Here is a 19,155-nt window from a genome sequence, read left to right as displayed (position 1 = left end):
GCATATCTTGAAAACTAGAGCCAATCAACAATTTTAAGCATCATTTTCGTTCTCAGTGACCCAGAATTAGTAAAGTTTGACTACATTTATTTCAGAAGCATTTTGGCTGTAGAGCAGTGATATCAGGGTTGGAAGGGACCTAAGGAGGTAATCTAGTCCGACCTCCTGCTCAAAGCAGAACCAAATCCCAACTAAATCATCCCCGCCAGGGCTTTGTCAAGCCTGACCTTAAAAACCTCTAAGGAAGGAGATTCCACCACCTCCCTAGGTAACCCATTCCAGTGCTTCACCACCCTCCTAGTGAAAAACTTTTTCACAATATCCAAGAAAAACACATTAATATTAATGGAAGAACTAGTTAGTTCAAAGAGAGCTTGTCTACACCTGTGGTTCTCAACCTCTGGTCCGTGGACCCCTGGAGGGCCTTGGTCTATATCTAAGCAGTCCATGAAAGACTTGGACTGAAAACTGACTGAAGAGGATTCAACTATGTATAGAATCAGTAGATTTCCAAAGGGGTCCACACCTCCTTTTGTGTGTGGTGTGTGGTTTTTTGGAGGGGGAGGGGGGTTAATTGAAGGGTCCACAAATGAGAAAAGGTTGAGAACCACTGGCCTATACTACAGGTGCAGCACTGCCGCGATGTTGCTGTAGTGTCATAGCGCAGATGCTTCCTGTATCAACGGAAGGAGCTTTTCCATGGCCATCAGTAATCCATCTCCCTAAGCAGGGGTAGCTAAGTGGACTGAAGAATTCTTGCACTGACCAAGCTGTCTATACTGGGGATTACATTGATTTAACTGTGAATTTTTTTTATACCCCTGAGCAATATACCTGGATCAATCTCAAGTGTAGACCAGGGCTAAGGCCTAGATCCTGCAAATTGCTCCATCTAGGCAGTCTCTGGGGCCTGCGCAGAGCCTCATTTAGGTCAGTAGGGTCTACATGGGTGTAGAAATTCACCTACATGGCTTATTCTTCAAGCATGGGGAGGGGGGGAGAGAGAGAGAGAGCTCAGTGGTTTGAGCATTGGCCTGCTAAACCCAGGGTTGTGAGCTCAATCATGAGGGTGCCATTTAGGGAACTGAGGTAAAAATCTGTCTGGGGATTGGTCCTGCTTTGAGCAGGGAGTTGGACTAGATGACCTCCTGAGGTCCCTTCCAACCCTGATATTCTATGATTCTATAGAGCCTAATGGTTAAAAATCTCCCTGAAGAGTTGTATACTGTATATGGCATATTTTGCATGTAGTGTGACTAGGTTAATAGAATCTCTTTGGACGTGCTGGAAGTCCCATGACCTTTCCAGTGCTCCCCGATTTGTCAGCAATGCTGTAGGAACAGCCTTTATTTCAGAATTTGTTCCGTTGTGGAGGTGTTTTAATTTAAAGAAAACCTACCCAAACTTTCCCTAACCACAGGAAAGATCATCCTTGTCCATACCAGTTTATCCCCCATCTCTAATTGTGAGAGGCCTGAAGACTGTCTTGCACTACTAAAAGCTTGAGCATTCAAAGGTGTCCAGAACGCAAACATGGAAGTTATAAGCATGATCTAATTGAAACGTGCTGTTCAATTTGAATGACTGTTCAGAGACCATATTCCCACTGGTCTGAGCTCTAATTGTGTACGTATTATACACTGAACTCCCCTTCCTTATGTAGTTTGAGATATTTAAGTGCAGTAGGCTAACACCTTCCCCCACATAAAGACCAATAATGAGAGAAATTAACCAAGTTAATGAGGCATTCTCAGCATCAGGCAAAAAGGAGAGCAATGTAATTACATATGTATGTATACGTACATTGAAAATGCATATGCTTAGCTCAAGACCTAATATTAGGTTGTCTTCAGGCTTCTGCTTTGTGGCTCTGATCCAAATCCCACTGAAGTCAATAAGACTCTTGCCACTGACTTCAAGGGGCTTCGGATCAGGCCCTGTATACGGAAGTGAATAATACGGGCTATTTAAATGTGTGGTGTGGATGAGATTTTTCAGCCGCTAAAGCCATCTTCTGTGGGCAAAAGGAGATCAAGGCCATGGATATTTCAACATGGATTTTATCTGCAGTCCTCGGAGACACTGGGTCAAGGTATTTTGCCTTCTTAACTTAATGTATTCGCTACGGCATGTTATTTTTAGCTCCAAAGAGCAGCCGTGTGGATTGCTGAATTATTTGTGTTGCCCCTGTGGATTGCAGACATATGCTGGCGAAAAGGGAGCAGAGAAGGCAGGACTGAGACGGTCATACATCCTTTTAAGATCCATTATTGACAGACTGCGCCTTAAAAAACTAACCCACTGAGTTCTCCGTGCCACTGAGGGACAGCATAGTGCGCGGTGTGGTATCTACTCATGAAACACAACGAGCCTACTACTAGAAGGTTGTAGGGGGGTGGGTTGGTTGGTTTTGTTTGTTTGCAATGCTGGATTAGATGTTTGCCCAGCACTTTGAATCTGTTAAGTACCATATAAGTGCCAAGTAAAACAAACAAAATGGGGGGGGAACCTAATGCAATACTTAGTGGAAAAGATCCATTATATCAGGGGGTAGCCGTGTTAGTCTGTATCCACAAAAACAACAAGGAGTCCGGTGGCACCTTAAAGACTAACAGATTTATTTGGGCCTAAGCTTTTGTGGGTAAAAAACCACTTCTTCAGATGCATCTGAAGTGGCTTTTTACCCACGAAAGGTCCATTATAGTTACACATGTCCCATAAAGTTACCCAAACGTGCTGCAGTGAGTGCATGTTTATTTAAAATGGGTTCGTAAATGTATACAAACGGGTGATCCAACTACAAGTGTGTAATGACATTGCACCGATGGTAAAATGCAACAGAAAATCGAAAGAGGGACACGTTTGTGTTGGTTTTATTTTATATTTACAGTAAACCTGACTTCAACATACCCACTACACCCTCAGTTAGGAATATTTATAGTTGATTAGCAATCGGGTTAGTTACATGAAACTGAAAACAAATCACGGCAGTACATTTGTGTGTGCATGTGGATTTAGAGAAGATGGCTTGAATGTACAATATTAATAGCGTTGCAGGGTTTTGTCATTTTGTGGTATGGCTTACTGGAGGCCCTGAAGAGGCTAATGTGCTGGGATTTGCACACTGTGAGTACTGGCGGAGATGGGTGAGGCTTGAGAGTAGGATACAACTACTGTTTCAATTCACTGAAATTCCTCCATTAGATAAAATTTCTATTTAAAAACAACCAGTGATCAGAGCTTTACTAGGTCAGACTCGTATAGCCAAGATGAACTTTTAGCTTCCAGCAGTGCCTGGTCAGTTGCATCTTTAAATCTCAGAAGAAATCCTGGCTTCATAGACAGGGGCGGCTCTGTGTTTTGCCGCCCCAAGCACGGCAGTCAGGCGGCCTTCGGTGGCATGCCCGCGGGCGTTTGATTTGGGTTAGGGTGATCTGCCGGTCCCGCGCCTTCGGCGTGCCCACCGCCGAAGCAGCAGGACTGGCGGACCTCCTGCAGGCATGCCACCAAAGGCCGCCTGTCTGCCACCCTCACAGCGATTGGAAGGCTGCCCCCCATGGCTTGCCGCCCCAGGCACGTGCTTGCTGCGTTGGTGCCTAGAGCCGCCCCTGTTCATAGAGGACAATGCAAAAACTCCCCTTGACTTTAGTAGGGCCAATATTTCACCATAGGTTTTTTTCCAGAATTGTCTGAACTCTGACCACATGATTAATTTCTTCTTATGACATTCAGATTTTCTACGTTGCTTTACCTTCCCTCTGATTTCTCACTCCAGCTGGTGTCTCTGGTGCTGATTTTGTGCCCTGTATGCCGATCCAAGTCAGTGGTTTAACCATTCTCGATCTCCTTGCACCATGTGGCATGAGCGAAGACTTCAACCTGCAGCAGCCTGCGTGTGTTGGGTGGGGAGAGGATAAACAAGCCAGCTAGCAGCAAAGAGAATTAAATATCAATAAAAGTCAAGTAAAGTGGGACAGTCTTACATGAACTATGCCTGATTTGTGGAATACCTTCTCATCTACAGTGTATCGCCTCTTTCTCTTGTCTCCAATATGTTGGGCTCAGCTTCTTTCTCATCCCTACCAAAGTCAATTTCACACCATTCCATAGCCCTAACCAAGCACTGGTACCTGCAAGTGGTGAGCATTGCAATAGCAGTCCTGTATCTTCACTCCTTCCACTTCAGTAACAAGGCCTTGTTACATGTATGGACTTATGTTTGTTACGGTGATGGGCCACACTCAAGAGATTTTTGGAGGCTCAGTTCAGATAAGCATCCAGAAATTTGGATGCTTATTCACAGGCTAATCAAATCTCTTGGGTCTAGAAATCTTGGAATGCCAGCTTTCCAAGATACTAGCCAAGGTATGTAGTGCTGCGAAGGAACAGGAAAACAGGCCCACTTCAGGTGAGGAAAAGCATAGGAATAAAGCTGCACTTAAACATGCGTGGTTTACTCCCTGGAGTTAAGTGGTTTCAAGGCAAACAGCTATGCAACTTTGAGGAAGCAGACACTGAAATGAAGAGGCCAGCTATAAGGGAAACTGGGCAAGAGAAAAGACAGCTCTGCTTCAAGGAGAAAGTTTAACAGTAGGAAGAAAAGTTCATTCCAAATTCTGTTAGAAAATGGGGGGAAAAAACAAAAATAGTGTGTGGCTGGAATTTGATTTCATATACAGTCTTGTCTTTTATATTAGCTCTCGCAAAGTGCGTTCTGAAGGAGCTATACACAAATTGTAGAGCTCTGTTCTTTCTTTAACCCCAGGGTGGCCTGAATGGAGAACTAGAGACACGAGGAGTTCAGCATCGCTCTGGTTTTGTATTTCTTATTGATGATTACTATGGATCACACACCTTTTGGACATGTTACCTTGTGTTTGTGTGCTCCACTCTCGTGCTCGGATTTAATTTCAGCATTGCACAGAACTAGAGGTTCAGATGACTGTTCAGTATAGAGGAACTGTTCTTTGTTCAGATGACCACAGTGTGTTTGTAAAAAGATTAATGGACTTCAGAAGTTTCACACATTTGTAAACATAGGAATTCAGCATGAATTTTTGGATGACTAAAGTGCATTTTTAGGAATTTGTCATTAATCTTAAATTTTAAAAATGAATGTGTTTGCATTTTTTTTTTTAAAAAAGAGAAACATGTTGGTATTTTGAAATGAGCATGTATCTTTATTTTAAATGCCATGAGACAGCTCTGATGCTGATATGTGTCCTAAGGTTTCCTGTGTATGAATTTGTGCAGACAGTTTTCCTGGATGCTCCATGCAGTTTTCCCATCTGCATGCAGGAGGAGCAAGGCTTTTTACAAACGAGAACGAGCTATAATGCCTTAATTTAATAGGAAGTGCAGGAATTGAGTATTTAAGGAACACTACAGATGTTTTGGCATCGCATGTTTGGTCTCAAAGCCCACCCAGATTAAATGTTAGCGCATCCTTCCACTTTAGTACCTCTTACATCCTATCCTCATGGTAAATTACAAGTGAAAGGCAACGGTAGCACCCTAAACAGCCATGGATTGCTAGTCTATAGAGCCCTGATTCAAAGTCCACTGGAATCAAGTGGCACTTTTCCACTGACTTAAAAGCCTTTTCTTTTGACTTGATCCAAAGCCCATCATCAAAAAATGGCTAGATTAGATGCCTCTTGATGAGGGGGGAGAGAGGGGGAGAGGGGAAGATAGAACTCTAATTCCTAATCTGAGATGTATATGGAAATGTTCACATGCCAATGAACCAACTACAAAACCGATGAGAACTCCTTCAGCTTTTCTGAGATTAGAACTCAGGAGATCCTTGTTCCTAGGTCTGTGCTTGAGTCATTTAGACCATGCCAATGTTATTGTTTATGCTTGCTTTAGCCCTCTCCTGAGGCTTTCCTTTTCTCTGCAGCCTTCCTAGGGATGTGTTCTTGCGGTAGCTTGCCTATCCTTTACGCACTGTGCCTGGCTTTCCTTTTTAAAGGTTATTTGAGGATCTCTGCTCATTTAAGGAGCCAAACAGTCTTTCAGGCTAATTGATGGCAGACCGGACAAAGTTCTTAGTCTTGGCTGCCAACATATTGTTAGAACAAACATAACCCCAAACCTTCTTAAAAAAAAATCGCCCCTCCCTGCCCCGTACTGCTACAAAAGTCATGAAAAAGACTTTAGAGTGAAAACTGTATCCCAAGCCAGTAGCAACACTTTGTGCAAGCTTTGGAACCTTACATGTTAATAGCTTGGGATGTGCACACTCATGTCATAATGTCTGGGTGGTAAGTCGGTGAAAACAGTGAAAGGAGTACCAATTAAAAAGAAAAATTGGGATGGATTGATTTATTCTCTTGTTTGCGTGAGCTAAAAAAAAGTCCAAACTGAAGCAAACGAACAGGGTTAATCTGTGTGTCTGGTGTTTTTAGGTCTAGTTACTACTAACATTGCTTTGACAGCTTCAGAAGATGCTTCTGGCATTCATGTGAATGGATGATCTTTTATGCTCCCTCTGGTGGCTTATTTACTGCATGGGAAAGTGCATTATTCCACCCCACTGCTCCAAAGGATCAGTGTAACAAGCTGAACCAAGTAGTGCTGGTGCTTTTTGATATATGCCTGCACTTTGAAATTAATCTTTACCGAGGAAGAATGGTCCAGTGGTTAAACTGGTAGCTGGAGACATGACTTTGATTCTTTGCTCTGACCCAGACTTCCTGTGGGACTTGAGCAGGTCACTTAGGCCAGGTCTGTATTAGAAACTTTTGTCAGTGTAGTAACGTTAGCTGTATTTTGTTTAATTTTGGCAACAGAAGCTATATCAGCAAAAGCCCTGGCATAGATGCAGGTATACCAGCATAAAAGTGCTTTTGCTGGTATAGCTTATGTTGCTTGGGGAACCAGCATAACATCTATGGCAAACCTTGGCAAGTGTAGACCTTGCCTTAATCGCTACACGGAGTAGCTTTGTTCACACATATTAGTAAGGACATAAGAGTATCAAAAAGTCAAACCCAAAATTCTATCTCAGGCTAACAAATAGGCCTATATGCTAACAAACCACCATGAAAGTAACCCCAAGATAACATTAACAAGCAAGCTCCAAGAGAAACCAATTTCAGCCCTCAGCTGACTCAGCCTAATGCAGGACTGGCAGAAAGAGTAAAGGAGAAAACCATTTCCAGAGTTTCTCCAACATATGAGGGAATTGCAGCAGGAGGTGTGAAATAATATGTCCATAAACACTGTTACCTTCATTGAAATTCGGAAGTGCGGAGACCCTAGGTCTAATGTTCATTGGCATTAGATGAAGCTCCCGGGTGCCCCACACTTCTGAAATTCAGGCCTGTTGTCAATAAGTGTTGACGGGGGGGAAAAGTGATTTTTCTAGCGAGTGTTTTGGATTGTTGATTTAAATTAGCTGTATGCCCTGCAGCTCAGTACAGAACCAGGGTAGAGAAAATGATAAACACCATCATCATCTGCCTCAGCTAGCAGAAAACAAATAACTTCCAGTACGTTAGTCAGGCCTACATTAGCTATGCTAATGCCCTCTCCAGTGGCGAAGACCCCATTGCAAATACTGTGGAGTAGCTTGATAAATGGAGCTGCCTTAGTGTCTAGGTTATTCCATGGTATACTGCAACATTTTAATTATTTCTAACATGTGTCCTGGGTACTGTTGGCAACCACTGGAATAAAGGGTGTAGTGGGGATTGACTAGGTGTAGCAAATCGGCTGACTCACGGCTGATAGGTTAATATGTTAGTTCTGCAGAACCTGTATCCCATGTGGTGGATGTCAGCAGGCAGCTGAGATCTCCGCTGTCTTAGTGGGCACTACTAATGCGGCATGCCAGCTTTGCAGTGGTGACAGGTGGCACAGAGAACTGGGGTGACTTTCTCCTGCATCCAATTAGTTCTAAAGCAGCACTTGTCTTAAATTATAACATAACCCTAACAAATAACATAGGGCTAGATTCTGCTTTCCCTTATGCAGTGAATCCAAATAAACTCCAAGGAGTTCCTGAGTTTTGAGTTACTCTGGATTGATAACTTGGCAACCGAGAGCAGAATTTGTCCCACTGACTTCTCTGGTCATCCAGAAGTTCTTCACTGACCTACCTGCAATACTAGCTCTGCATTTATCTTTTCTTTTAAAGATATTTGGTGTCCCAGTTCCCCCTGGCCCACGAAAGGATGTCCTTTTTGGCCACCCACTTGGATCAAAGGGTCTTTGGCATTGAAGGCATTAGGCAGCACTCAGCACCTGTAGGAAAAAGCTGTGTATGTTAGGAACAGAATTCCCTTCTCATGGACACCAGTGCAAATTGGGAGCAACACCACTGCCCTCATTGGAATTAAACAGAGGAGAACCTGCTCTATGTTTACTTTTCGCTCTTATACAATCTCCATCCCAAAAGGCATCCATCTGAAAGCTCTGAACACCCTGGATATATACCTCTACCTCAATATAATGTGACCCGATACAACACGAATTTGGATATAACGCGGTAAAGCAGTGCTCCGGGGGGGCGGGGCTGCGCACTCTGGTGGATCAAAGCAAGTTCGATAGAACGCGGTTTCACCGATAACGTGGTAAGATTTTTTGGCTCCTGAGGACAGCGTTCTATCGAGGTAGAGATGTACATTTTTTTAAAAAAGCAAGAACATACAGAGGAAACACATCAACTCAAAGAAGCAATACAACTTCCTCCCATTCTACTAGAGCTGGTTGGGGAATATTTTCTCCCCGTGGATAATTTTGATGAAAATAAAACAAACAACAAAAACTTTTTGTCAAAACTTCAGTGGGAAATTTGAAACTTTTATCTGAAAAACAAAGCAGCTGTTTCTGTTTTGGAACTGTCTAAATTCATTATTTCATTAGAGTGCAAATAGTGATACAACTATTCCGTCGCCATCTTGGTTAGCCAACAAATTGTTTTATTTTTTTTCACAATTTTTCAAGTCAAACACAATTTTCCACCAGTTAAAAAAAAAAGCTTTGATTTTTGGCCAGCCCAACACCCACCTGCCCACCAGTTCATCACCGGTCATGTGATCAGTACAGATTAACATGTGCACTCCAGTACGTTCCTGCTTGACAGAATTTCCACCTCAGCTTCTCCCCTGGCACCCATTCAGATGGAATGTGGTATTATTTGCAGCAATTAAATGGCTAAGGAACTTATAAAAAGGGAGATTGATATTTGACAAGGACTCTTTGAATCCTGTAATATGATGTTACAGCCCTTCCAAGGTTGAAACTTCCAGGTCAGTATTTCTGGATTCATTTTTGGTGGTGCTATGCATTTAGGCTTCACTAGCGCTGAGTTTTTATTAGTAAAGAGAACAAGGTGCAAGGTAGCAAGGTCAGGATTCATTGGCGCTCACATGGTAACTTGCTTGGTGCTTGCAATGCCTCTGCAAATGAGGTCAGTGGGTAAAAGGGGGGTAAGTGCAGATCAGCATGGGAAATAGGTTATTTTATTACTTTAACTTCCACACTTGACTGCTTTGTGGGTAAGGTATAAAAACGATCAGTCAGGCACCCAAACACAAAGCCTGTGTGGCTTTACAGCTGAGCATAAGTGGTATGGATTTTTACTCCAGATTCCCAAGGAAAATGTATTGATTGAGAACAAGTGACCTCGATAGGTCCAAGTGAGAGAAGGGCTGATGCTAGCCTTAAAAATATTAATAACTGTTTTAATGTAAGAAATGATCCATTTGTTCAAGAGAGTCACATTTACACACTATTTGCAGTCATTAATGAACTTTGTGACGCTCTCTTGCTGCAGCCAATGCGACATTTCCTCCCTACTGGCTTCCCTTTTTCAGAATAACAGGTGCAAGGTATTAAGACAGAGAAAAGGAGGAAGAGTTCGTTCAGTAGGTTGCTGCTCATGACTCATTTTATTATCTGCTGTATTCCTGGAAACTTTTCAAATCTGTTGTGATAGCTATGGGTATCTAGACTCCAAGAACCAAAAAGACCTTCTGGAAAAATCAAGATTTGATCTTTTTTCCCTAAAAGATCTGCTCTAATTCAGACAGGAATTAACTGGGGAAAGTCTGTGACCTAGGTTATACCGGAGGTCAGAGTAGATGGTCCAATGGTCCCATTTGGCTTTGGTCACTGAGTCTGTGAAAATGCGTCGTTTATTTGCAAAAGAAATTCAAATTCTATTTTTCAACAAAATTTCACATTCACTAAAAGTTTTGATCAGCTCTGCTAGTTAGGCATTACAGGCACTGTACTGGCATAGCTACAGTGATGTAGATATGGAGCTGTACCCCCATAGTGCAGAAGCAATTTTTCTATCCTGGTTGGTGCTTCACTTCCCCAGGTGATGGTAGCTCGATCAGCAGAGGCATTCTTCCATCAACCTAGCTGTGTGGACACTGGTGATTAGGTGAGCACAGTTATGTCAATCTAAGTGTAGACCAGGCCTTGGAGAGAGGTGTGTCAATAGAACCTGTACTTTCCATACATCTTCATTCCTTACTTGCTGTTTAATTACAATGGAGGCTTTTATGAAAACCAGTTTCAGGGCCAAATTTGTAGGAGAGTCTGAGTCTAGGAAAAGTTGCTGTAATTTTACACACTCAGCTCTCACTACGTATGTTCCAGGGGTGCTGGAACAATTTGTATAGCGGGGGCGCTGAGAGCCGTTGAACCAAAGTGTAAACCCTGTATATGATGGAAACCACTTCAAGCCAGGGAGTGTGGCCGCACCCTCAGCACCCATAGTTCTAACACCTATGGTATGTTCCACTAAATTGGAATTGCTCTGGACTCCCTTGAACTTATTGAGGGAACCCTCTAGCTGTACATAGGTGATTCCTGCACCACTGCTACTAGCATCAAGACTGCACTTTTACCAGTATAGCCTGGTTTTGCTTCTGGGGGTGGCTTTACTATCCCAGTGCACGGTGCATCCACATTAGGAACACTTTGCCAGTGTAGTGTGTGTGTTCCTAGGGCCTTCTGATGGCAGTTTGTTAGTCAGGGATCATATAGCCATGGTGGCAGAAGTCTGTCGTGTGGCCATAGCTTTAGTCTCCATTCCACTGTAAATCAATGGATCCAATATAGGCCTATGAATTGCACCCACTTATCAATGTCAAGCTTATCTCCACTTGTCTTAGACGTCACTTCAGAATTTGGCTCTACAGTTTCACCTGTTCCTGCTACTTGTCCCCACTGGTCACCATAAATCTGTCTTCCTCATCACAAATGATGGTTTTGGCAATGAATATCATGTCCCAACCAGAGAATTAAAGATATCAGACCTTCTGTGTGTAGATCATGGTCGTCATTTAATCTTCTCTTTGATAAACAGATTCAGTATCTTAAGACTGTCATTGCAAAAGAGGGTTTTCCACATCTTGGATCATCAGGTTTGGAGTCTCAGGTTTTGATCTCAGCAATGCTTCTGCGAATGGAATTCAATTGTTTTGAACTGGAGCAAATGAGTTAAGGATCTGGTCTTATGCCTCAAACTTTCATCCATCCAGCAAAAATAACTCCAGTAAAAACTTTTGTTTGCTTTCATAAGATTTGAAAGATTTTTGTTTATTAAGGAGTCCACACAAAGCAGTATGAATTTATAACCATTTATAGCAAATATGAGAACTATATAAAATCTAATTAAGTTATCAAAATAAATAGGCTTGATTCTGATCTCTCACTCATACAGACCAGCTTCAGTGGCATTATTCTGGATTTATACTGGTGTAATGGAAAGTAGAATTTGCCCAGATATCTCCTTAGCTGTGCATGAAAGGATTCAGCCTGCAAAAGATAAAACCTATTATAATCTGATTTGTTTTTAATTCCTTTTATTTGTGTTAGCCTTCTGTGACCAACAAAAAAAAACACCCCCATCCCCAGGGCATACAACGAAAGTAATTTCTTTTAAAAAGAGGGGGCAGGTGGGGAAAGGCAGAATTTAAATTAATCCAAATCCTCCTATGCATGATTAATTGATGGTCTCTCGTACACAATAAGTAATTACTACAGAATTTGTGCATGTTTCTCATTGACATTAATGCCCCCTTTACACTGCTCTACCAGTGGAAGGAAGCCTTAATATAGGTGTTATTTTTCTAAGGGAATTTGTACCTGCCTTAAGGAATCTTTTGTATTTCCAGAGTGGTGTAAGGAGCCTTTAGTCTAAATGAGAATTAGGCCCACAGCCTTAATCAAGGTTCATCAAAAAAAGAGGTTCCTACCGTGGAATCCTTAAGGGGCGTGTCTCCGTTGCAAAGTTAACCCACGTTATCTAGCTTGAGTGAAGGCGGCCACATGGTGAAATAAGACTCAAGCCTCTGTGTCCACACTGACACACTCCTGGGATTAAGACTTCTGGGGGCATAGCCGATGACTCTGCACAGCAGTAAAATGAGTTGCTTTATGATTCTCCCCCAGGGAGTTGCGGGAGAACTTGTCTGCCCTTTCTGGGCCCATGGGGAATTGAGGGAAAGCATTGAAGGACTGGTGATGCTGAAGTGAAGCTAACGTGTGTCCACACTGCAGACTGGCCATGTTGGTAGCATAGAACTGTCCTAACTCCAGATTTAGCCGCCTTTGGGGCTGGCCAACTTGAATTAAAAGCACCATCTCATTTGAGTGAGGGTTTTTTTTGGGGGGGGGGGGGGAGGAGGAGAGGATGGGACTCACGTTACATCAACACTTGTTTTATAGCTGGAGTTAACTTTGCAGAGAAGACAAGCTTCCTGAATATCCACCACAAGTACAAAGGATGTCATTTCATTCACAAGAAAGAATAGTGCACCAAAACTGGCCCAAATCCTGCCCTCATTTACTTCTATTGAGAAATGTAACAAAGAAATAATATTGTATGTTGTTAGTTTATCCCAATGGTTCTCAACTTTTACTGATTTGTCATGTGTACCCCCAAGTTATACCTCGCTTAAACTACTTCCTTATAAAATCAGACATTAAAAAGACACAAAGGTCACAGCCCACTGTTACTGAAAAATTGCTTATGATCTCATTTTTACCATGTGACTATAAATTAAATCAATTACATTTCAGTGTATTGTATGACATTTTAGTTTGTACTGACTTTGCTGGTCCTCTTATGTAGCCTGTTGTAAAACAATGTAACGGTCTAGATAAGGTGTACACCCCACCCACTGGAAGACCTATGCGTACCCACAGGGGTATGTGTATCCCTGGTTGAGAGTGCCTGGTTTATGGCATCTAAGCTAAATGCGGGTCCAATCCCATTCCCACTGGAGATAATGGGAAGACTTCCCATTCTTATGAACTGGGGAAACATCGGACCAAATAAGGATATCTATAGTAAAGTAAGCACTGCATTCTACCTGCAGCCAACGATTCACATACAAATTGAGTGCAGTAGGGAAGCCATGAATTACATGCTTTCATGAAGGAAGGTCTGTAATGAGATGGACAGGCAATTATTAGATTATTGGTTTGAGAAGAATAGTCTTGCGGATAAAGCCCGGGCCTAGCAGGCTGGAGATCTGAGTTCAATATTGGTTTCTTCCACAAGCTCCTTGTGGGGCTGTGGGCAAGTCGATTCATTACTCCATGTAGTTTGTGATCGATCAAAATGAGGATAATAATTCTTCCATGTTTCCTCTCTTTACCTTCTTAAGCTCTTCAGGAGAGGGACTGTCCCTTACTATGTGCGTACAGCTCTCTACACTACAGGGCCCTGTAAGTGTTTCTGTAAAATATCCCCCCCCCCCCCACCACCACACACAAATTGAGGAGATGGGAAAGTGTGTCAAAATTGAAGATGTCTGGTCTAATATAGTCACAACTAAAATACCACATTTTTCATTTGTACTAGAGCTGTAGATTAGAATTTTCCCCTTTTTTGTGAATTTTTCTAAAAATGTTACTTTTTTGTTTTTTATTTTTACAATCTGAATGTCTTAATGTACGTCTGCTTGGAACACTTCGGTATGGACCCTTTCAAAATTTGCCTGTTACAGTTGATTGCGCCCCTCACCCCCTCCACAGATCTCATTTCTGTGAGTTATAGGCTATTTAAAAGAGCTCAGTGAGGGGTGAAGATCAGGATATGAGCCATACAAATTTTACATTATTGAATTAAGATGTTAAACATTTAAATCAATTGATGTAAGGGTCAGATGTTAGATCTTTCAATGGGTTATAATGGGGGAAATCATGTGGGTCAAGTCTCTGTAGGAATTTGAATGAGACTGGAAAATACACTCCAGTCTCATTAATCATTTACACGCCTGTTTTAGAACTGGGAACTCTCTCTCCTGCAGGTATAATTTGTGAGGAGTTTGCTAAATCTTGGTAGCTTTCTTGTTATCTGACCACATCCTGCTGCTGATAGAATTTATTGATAGGAACATACTTGCATTAGTAAACTCAATAAATGGTTCCATCCGGTATAAAACTTCCTCCTTAAATGGAGATTGTGACACAATTTAAGTGCAAACACAAAATACAAAAGTTTCTCTTTGGGTTTGATTTAAGAACTTCTTCTGTGCAAATGGTCAATGCTGCAATGAATAGCACGATGACATGATAAATGGGAATTCTAGTGAAATACATATTTGCTTACAAACGAGAAGATAGTGACTTATCCAAGGTTAGAAGGTGAGCCTGTATCAGAGCTGAGAATAGAAGTTAGGGGACAGAACTTCAAGGGGGGTAAAATTGTCATAGCTCTATTGACCTATGGCCATTAACACTGGCTGAGCAGCTGTCATAATGAGTCCTAATGCCCTGTTCTGCCAAATAGAATATACTCAGTTCTAGGAGTAGAACACAGAGTCCTTACTCCCAGAGCCCTGCTATGACCATCAGAACCTTCCAACGTTATCCCCGTTTCTTTGGTCAAAGTGCTCTGTTCTCTCATCTCTGAGCTAAGCGCCCCCTACTGTAATGACTATTCCCAAATTGAGCCATACATTTAAAACCCACAGAAAGGGGCAGAATAAACCAAGAACTATCTTTGGGAGAATAAGATGAAAGGAAGTTTGCAAAGGCTTTCCCCTTTCTCCGCGTAAAGCTGTTCTGTTACAGTCCCGTATGCTCTCAGCAGTAATGTTCACTGCTAACCCAAAGGTAGAGATTAATGGGATTTTTATTTGATACCCAATTACCTGTCAAATGGCAATACTCCTTTCCTTCCTTATGCCTTGTTTCATATTCGCAGCAATAGAGCATTGCACTGTAAAGCCAGAAGTCCCAAGATGCAAGTGGTCACAAACATGAAATATGATTCCTCCACTGCTACCATCCCGTTCTCTGCAGAGTGCCACAAATAAGTTTTGAATTAGCTGGAGAACATTAAAATGCTGCTATCTATCACGTTTCTCTAACAAATGACTTGGGCTATTTCTCACAAATAAACGCCTTCTCTCTCCGGGGCTGTGAGACGTGCTTCTGTGGAAACGAAAGCCCTGGACATTTCGCATGCAAAGCTCAATAGGATGCCCGTGAGTCACAGCATTTAAATGAGTTATCTTTAATAGCAGGACAGAGTGGGGCATCCATGTATACACTGGTTCTCCCAGCGTTAGACCCAAACTGGAATCTAATCTGGGACACTTTTCTGGAAGATGTGGGAACCTTTCCTTCCTACACGCTAACATCTTGTTTCCTAGACAGGAAGGATGGTCCCAGTGCTTAGGGGGCTAGCTGGGGAGTCGGAAGACATAGGTTCAATTTCCTCCTCTGTGACTTTGGGCAAGTCATTGCAGGTACATCTCCACTTAAGGGGGAGTAGAGTGGAGTAGCCTGAAACCTAGGATCTATCTCCTACACAGCTCTCTCTGCGCCCGAGCAGCACCTCCCACGTCTACACTGCTGTTTCTGGCAGTGTAGAGTCCTACTGCCAGAGCCTTTCCCAACCACAGTGAAAAGCTCTGACAGCAGGGAAAGTCTCTGGCAGGAAGGGAGCAGTGGAGAAAGGTTCTGGCAGCTTCCTGCTGCCTTCCCCCGCCAGACCCATTCGCTGCTGCCTGTAACTACACATCACAGCGACGAGTGTGGACACAGCTTGCCTTTCAGGCTGACTGCCTATACACCTGCGGTAGTACCTGTGCTCTACCTGCTGCCATCAGTGTCAGCAAAGACTTAGGCTGGGTCTACACTACCCGCCTGAATCGGCGGGTAGAAATCGACCTCTTGGGGATCGATTTATCGCGTCTCGTCGGGACGCGACAATCGATCCCCGAATCGACGCTCTTACTCCACCAGCGGAGGTGGGAGTAAGCGCCGTCGACGGGAAGCCGCAGAGGTCGATTTTGCCGCCGTCCCTACAGCAGGGTAAGTCGGCTGCGATACGTCGAATTCAGCTACGCTATTCGCGTAGCTGAATTTGCGTATCTTAAATCGACCCCCCCCCCCGTAGTGAAGATGTAGCCTTAGTCTCCATGTGCCTCAGTTTCCCATCTATAAAGTAGAGATGATGGTATTGCCCTTGCTCACAGACGTGAGGTGCTCAGAGGCTACCGTAATGGCAGCCACATAAATTCCTGAGAGAGAGAGCTTTGTATGTGCATTCTTCTTTTGCAGAGAAGTAAATAATCTCAATAAATGAAATCTGATGTTACTTGGTGGGATTTCGGGAACAGATCCCTAGCTGTTGGAAATCAGAACAAGTTCCACTAAATTCAACAGAGGAAAAAACTCAACTATTGTACGGTGTGGAGCAACTCCAATTTACACCAGCTGAGGACTTGGCTCCTGGCATTTTTCACCAATGGGAAGTGGCATTTACTGGCAGAAGTGGCATGTGAACATTGATGGAGAGAAAATGGGCTGCTTTCATTCCAAGCTGGGGTAGAACAGAGGCGACGTGAAGAGGAAAATGTATTGTGCAGACTGTGGCAATCTTCATTTTGCAATACAATATTTTTCAAATGGGCAGGAGTGACAGAGTAAGCAATTTCCAAAAGGAAGGTTTTGAACGTGCAGCAGAGCAGAGGAGGGCTCTGTGCCCTGCTCTCATTCCCTGATGAGACATTGCAATCAAAAGGCATTAGAGATTGAAACTTGAAAAACTATGTAATTGAGCAAGTGAAAAATATTAATTTCCCTTTGTTTATGCATTATGTCAGCAGTGTGTGTACACCTGAGTTAGCAAGAATGAGCTATATTACAGGCCTATAAATTACACTTCCAACAATAATGTGCTCAGCATGTAGCAATTACTTCTTTAATCATCCTCTCTTTCTGTTATGATTGGTGGCTGTTGTGTCCTGGTGTCTGGGGAGCTACAGGATTGTTTGTGCTATCTGTAAATCTCTTTACTGCTTGTAAATGGCACCCCTGACACTGCACAGGTGAATTAATTCTTTCCCTTTCTGTTTTTTTTTTTTCCCCCTCTCTTCCTTTTCCTCTGCCTCTCTGTCCCCTCACTTGGGTGCTGTTTTGGCTGTGACATCCTCATTGGAATTTGCACTGCATACTGAAAACCCCTTCCATTAACAATCTATATTCACGTTCACTCCTTCCCCTGCTCCTGGGGCACATTTCGCTAGCCAAAGCATGGGACTCCTCCAACATCTCTGTTTACAGTAAATGAAGTATGGTTTTTTTCTTTCCCACTCTTAATTTTTCCAAGGATTCTGCAGGCCCTAGCAATTAAATCATCTTAATTAAAACCCACTTTACCCCTTTAGAACTTGTGCTAAATATAAAAGGAAGAAACAAAAGAAATATTCACTGACAAAAAGCTGTAATTAACCCATGTCAGGAGCTTGATACAAATTGGAAGTTTGAATAAAGACAATGGTGTATATGAGTTAAAGAAGTGAGTCAGCAGCTATTAAATTCCATGATAACCAGGATATCAGTGTGTGTCCAAAACTTCGTTATATAAAAATAGGGTTCTGTTTGCGGTTACACCAGTGGGAATCATCCTGTGCTGGTTAGGTGCTCAAACAGGGAGAGCTGTATGAAGCTGGGGGATTTGGTGTTGCAGACACTTGTGTGAAGTCTCTTTCCTTTTGACTTACATGTGGTTCATAACTAAGGTGCAGAAGCACTTAAAGTAAGATTCTATTGGAACACGTGCACCTCACACATAATTTTTCATCATACGTGAGTGGCAGCTGAATTGAATCAGGATTGCTCTCAGAAGCTTTGGAAAGTTCTTGTAAATCCTGGGCTGAGTTTCAAGCTCCTAACAGAACAGGAAACCAGTCAACATTTTTGCTGGGCTTGGGACTTGGTAATGAAGTTTTCACAGCTCCTTTGCTGTATCTTACTTCTGTGGCCTCTGGGCTGATTTTTTTTTTTTTTTTAATTGCAGTTCCTGTGCTTCTAGATAAGTTTCCTTTGCAACCATTGAAATCTACGGAGAGAACGTGTATATTGCAAGAAGAGCTGGACTTAAAGGGGTTGATTTGCAGAAGTCCTGAGCACCTGCACCTTCAGCTGAAATCAATGGGACCTTCCAGTGCTCGGCACTATTGGTAATCAGGACCTTATGTCCTGATGCTGCAACTGACTCAGCCCAAAGGGACCCCAAGCTTACACAGAGCCTACCTGACTTCAACAGGACTCCATATGTGTAGAACCAGCTATAGGATCAGGGCCTTACTGTGGAATAGAAGGCAACCCTTGTGACACAGTTGTGTGTAATTTAATAGGGGTGGCATCCTCAAAGTTCTATGGAAATGGAGAAGAGTTCTGTAGAATTTACTCTAAAACGTATAGAATTTAAGAGACAATGATAACCTTTAACGAGCCATCCCATAGAATGTAGTAGGACATTGTATCCTTTTAAAAGAATTCTATAGGATGTTTCAAAAAACCAGTGGAGAGGATATCGTTTTCCATTCAATTCCACAGGACTTGTCCATAAGGGTACATGCCATAGAGAGCTTTAGCTCCTACTGCAGGTTGAGGGCTGGGTTGGTTACGGTTAATTTTAACTGGTTTTGGAACGCTTAAACGTGTCTCAGTAAATGTTCGTCAAATCGATTTTACTGTACACACAAACCGACAAAATATTTCCATCAAAATATTTGGAATTTTACAGATAATCAAAATAAGGAAAAAGTCTGTTTGAGCACTTATTAGAACCCGATTTAAGGATATTTAATTTGTATATTTTGACACGATGTTGATAATTTGTGTTTTAATGGTTATAAATCTTTAACTTTTTTGAATCTCAGC

This window comes from Malaclemys terrapin, chromosome 4 (assembly GCF_027887155.1).
Source record: "Malaclemys terrapin pileata isolate rMalTer1 chromosome 4, rMalTer1.hap1, whole genome shotgun sequence".
NCBI lineage: Eukaryota > Metazoa > Chordata > Testudines > Emydidae > Malaclemys > Malaclemys terrapin.
Note: the sequence above shows the minus strand (reverse complement) of the source record.